Source organism: Lipotes vexillifer, unplaced genomic scaffold (genome assembly GCF_000442215.2).
Source record: "Lipotes vexillifer unplaced genomic scaffold, Lipotes_vexillifer_v1.1 scaffold135, whole genome shotgun sequence".
NCBI lineage: Eukaryota > Metazoa > Chordata > Mammalia > Artiodactyla > Lipotidae > Lipotes > Lipotes vexillifer.
Window position 1 is genome coordinate 117,362 of NW_006774574.1, and position 4,677 is coordinate 122,038.

The window sequence follows — 4,677 nt, forward strand, 5'->3', positions numbered from 1 at the left end:
ACTGGGGCACGATCCCGTGTCCCCTGCATCGGCAGGCGGACTCTCAACCACTGCGCCACCAGGGAAGCCCAGCACTGGACTTTTTAATCACCCAAGAATGATCAGTAAAACTCTGAGGCCAGACAAGGATTTAATTTAGAGGATAAGAAAAATATGTTCCCAGGAAAAGTGGTGGGAAAGAAGAATTTGCTTGTTCCCTAGAAAGTTCAGCTTTTTCAATAAAACAAAAACAAAGAAGAGATCCTGAGAAGAAGATGAATCCAGTTTAGATTCATGCTGAATTTGAGGACACTGGGGAAACCTTGAGCAGATATCCAGGAGGCTTTAGAAATTTCAGGTTTGAAGATTCAGAGTAATGATATGAGAGATAGACATTTGAAAGTTAAAAGCATTTTAATCTCACTGAAGTTAAGAATGTCAATAAAATCTTTCGAGCAGAGATATAGACTGTTCAACCTCCCAAGGGCAGACAACTTAACCATTGATCCTACTGCGGCACCTACTGTGCTAGAAAGTTTAAATATGTTATCTCATCTGTACCTCAAAACAACTCTACAAAGTAGATCTTTTATCTATTTTTTTAATTAAAGTATAGTTGATTTACAATATTGTTCCAATCTCTGCTGTACAGCAAAGTGACTCAATTTTATACATATATACATTCTCTTTTTAACATTCTTTTCCATTATGGTTTACCCCAGAAGACTGGATATAGTTCCCTGTGCTCTACAGTAGGACCTTGTTGTTTATCCATTCGAAATGTAACAATTTGCATCTACCAACCCCAAATTCCAAGTCAATCCCTCTCCATCCTCCCCTCCTCCTTGGCAACACAAGTCTATTCTCTATGGCTGTGAGTCTGTTTCTGTTTTGTACACAGGTTCGTTTGTGCCATATTTTAGATTCCACATATAAGTGATATCATATGGTATTTGTCTTTCTCTTTCTGACTGACTTCACTTAGTGTGATAATCTCTAGGTCCATCCATGTTGCTGCAAATGGCATTATTTTGTTCTTTCTTACGGCTGAGTAATAGTCCTTTGTATATATGTGCCACATCTTCTTTATCCATTCATCTATCAATGGACATTTAGGTTGTTTCCATGTCTTGGCTACTGTGAATAGTGCTGCTATGAACATAGGGGTGCATGTATCTTTTGAATTTAGTTTTGTCCAGGTATATGCCTAGGAGTGGGATTGCTGGATCATATGATAATTCTATTTTTAGTTTTCTGAGGAACCTCCATACTGTTCTCCACAGTGGCTGTACCAACTTACATTCCCACCAACAGTGTAGGAGGCTTCCCTTTTCTCCACACTTGCTACAAAGTAGATCTTACACGCACTTTGCCAACAAGGAAACTAAGGCTCAGGTGGAGAAGTAACTCACTAAAGATCCCATGATTAAGAAAATGCTAGAGCCATATTTGATCCTAGGTCACCTGATTCAAAAGCCGTTAATCATTAATTATTGCATGAAATTTCATTGTCCTTTCCCAGTTTTCAATCAGTCAGCTCAATAAATTAATCTGAACCCTCTTATTTTAGACATTTTTTTGGAATCAGCATGGTGAAGAATGGGAGGCTAGGTTTTCACTTAATACTTTGTAAGTTAGAGATGACCTTTAAGAAAAGTTAAGGATGGGCTTCCCTGGTGGCGCAGTGGTTGAGAGTCTGCCTGCCGATGCACAGGACACAGGTTCGTGCCCCGGTCTGGGAAGATCCCACATGCCGTGGAGCGGCTGGGCCCGTGAGCCATGGCCGCTGAGCCTGCGCGTCCGGAGCCTGTGCTCCGCAACGGGAGAGGCCACAACAGTGAGAGGCCCGCGTACCGCAAAAAAATAAAAAAAGAAAGAAAAGTTAAGGAAGTACAAGTGAGATAAAGAGTGTTTTATCTCCCTCAGTTTTTCCAGATGAATCCTGGACTCCCCAACCACTGTTTTTCCCTTATCTTTTTACCATCTCCTATATTTCCCACGCTCACTTCAGCCTTGAACATTTTGGTACTTGAGATATTTCCCACTTGTGCTGCCAGATCGTTCCTTTCAACCTATCCAAATGCTTCTGGGCCTTTGAGGTTCAGTATAAACCCTACCTCCTCTGTGAAGTTGTCCTGGTCTACTCCAGGGCCCACTATTCTTTTCTACCTCTAAGCGTACACCAGAATATCTAACGATAAACTGGTCTTTCTTTCACTCCTCCAAAACAACCACTAAGTTGGTGTACTGCTCACTCCTAAGCATCCCAAAAAGAGTTAAAAGGGAGCTGACGTTCTGGCTTCTCTGCTGCTCTCCTACCCCTTGGCGTGAAGCCTCCCTCATTTCTAGACCAGCTTTCTCTGCAGTCACCTCTTCTCCGACTCCTACCCATTTCTGCCCTCCCTGAGGAATCCATGTTCCAAAGGTACCTATATCTTAACTTATCTTAATTTAAGATATCTTAATTTAACTTATCTTAACTTATCTTAATTTAACCCATTCCACACCCAGAGTGCATTTTTATCTAAATCAATCAACACTATAAACTGGGATGCATTGCTAGCTCTTTCTTAGTGCTCTTCCTTAACCATTAGAATCTCTAAAAGTTAAATATTCAAGCCAGTGAAGGAGGCAGCTAGGACTTATCACTATCCTTCCCTGACATAGGCCAGCTTTCAAAAGGAGAAATGTAGAGTCACCATTCCTTCTCCTTTGAGAGAGGAGCCTCCCCCTGCTTTGCTTCCTTTCCCAGGGCCACCCTCCCTCTCATCTACATCTGGTCTCTTTCCATTTCCTCTGGGAACTTGAGTTCCAGTCTGTTCTTCTCTTTGCCCTCCACGAAGAGGAAATAGCTGTCATAATATACCAGAGGACCGAATACATTTTTAAGGGACTTCAGGGCAGTCTCATGCTCCACCCACTTACTAATTCATTCAGCACATTTACATGGACACTCACGAATAATTGAAGATTCAAAGAGAGACAAGTAATCCCTGAGATGAAGGAGTTTATGATTGGGGTGTGGTGAGGGGAAATCAGACCTGTAATAGGTAAAATAAAGTGTTTTAAGTCAAGAGGCACCCAGCTCAGTCTGGAGGACATTAGATAAAGCTTCTTAGGGGAGGTGATGGCTAGTTAAACCAAAGGTCAGTGAGGATTTAGCTAGGGAAAATTACTGGGAAAGAGCAGAAATTACAGAAAGAGTTATGTGCAAATGCTCAGAAACTAAAGAATATGCCATATCCTGGAAGCTGAAGTGTGGTTCAACCCAGCTAGAGCACAGTGAGATGAGGGAGATCATGTGAAAAAAAAGAAGCAAGAGAAGTAAACAAGACTAGATCTATATGGGTTTAAAGTCCAATTTCCTGGGCTTCCCTGGTGGCGCAGTGCTTGAGAGTCCGCCTGCCGATGCAGGAGACGCGGGTTCGTGCCCCGTTTCAGGAAAATCCCACATGCCGCGGAGCGGCTGGGCCCGTGAGCCATGGCCACTGAGCCTGCGCGTCCGGAGCCTGTGCTCCGCAAATGGGAGAGGCCACAACAGTGAGAGGCCGCATAACGCAAGGAAAAAAAAAAAAAAAAAGTCCAATTTCCTCTTGCTAGAAATGCTTTGTTTGCTTGCCTGAGAGAGTAATTGGACTTAGAATCACTTATTAAAGTGCCTACTATTTAACTTAGTAAATCAAAACTCAATAATTATTAGAGCTATCAGTAAATATCTGTAATTAGATGTGTTAGGTTTTCTCGTTTATATAGGCTGGTTATTTCCAGAGTTTTAAAGAATTAAAGGAGGATTGATAACTGCCAGTTTTTGAGTGAGCCATTTAGAGAAATAGTACCTTCTTAATTTTATAATACAACCCCCAGGGGAAATATTATATGAGACAGCAAAGGTAATAGTAAATAGTAAAACAATTAAATGGTGAATACTGTAATAATACGAATATGGTAAAAATAGTTTTTAAAAATTAGATTGGTAATATTTAATTCAGCCTTTACACATGCTGCTATTTACTGAAAACTGGGGAAGAATGCTCTTTTATTTTGACAAAATGGCAAGTCTATATACTATGGGAAATTTTTGCTGAGGTCAAAATTGTAAATGGAAATAACTTCTTAGAAAACGATAGTAGTATTGATTTTGTCTTGATTAATGTGTCTATGAAGAATGTGCTTCCAAAATATAAAATCTTCGCTTGCTAGGTTAAGGGTAGGGAAGGATTATGTTCCTTCTACCAGGAAGAATTTAAGAGCTGAGGCTGTGTTTAATTTCCCGCAGGAACGAACAGTGAGAGCTTCATTTATTCTAAGAACGGTCTGCCCCGTGAGAACACTGGTCTGTTTTTAGACAACCTGCCAAGCCTCTTTTGACAACCCATCTACTTTACTTTGGTTTTTGTCTTATCTTTATCAAATTTGCGTGGAAAAACTACATTCAGCGGTGGCGATAGTAACGCAAAACCCCGGAATTGCCAAGCCGCCTCTGCGCTTTAGGAAACGTAGCCCCGGCCGATACGCGAAGAGACTAAGTATGAGCTCCCGGCTTCCCGTAGCTCGGAGAAGAGCGAAGAGACTAAGTGTGAGTTCCCGGGCACCCGTAGCTCGGATTCTCAGGGGCAGGCGCCGAAAAGGGCCTCCCCGCGCCACTCCCTCTCCCGGCTTGTAAACTTTTCCGGCTTCCGCACTGTAGTCCTAAAACCG

The 4,677-nt window shown here is 41.9% G+C and overlaps 1 pseudogene; it reads left to right on the top strand.

The window, feature by feature from the left end:
- LOC103079461 (small nuclear ribonucleoprotein-associated protein N pseudogene) overlaps window positions 1–4,642 on the top strand; it is a 37,788-nt pseudogene extending 33,146 nt beyond the window's left edge.
- The last annotated feature ends 35 nt before the right edge of the window (window positions 4,643–4,677 follow it).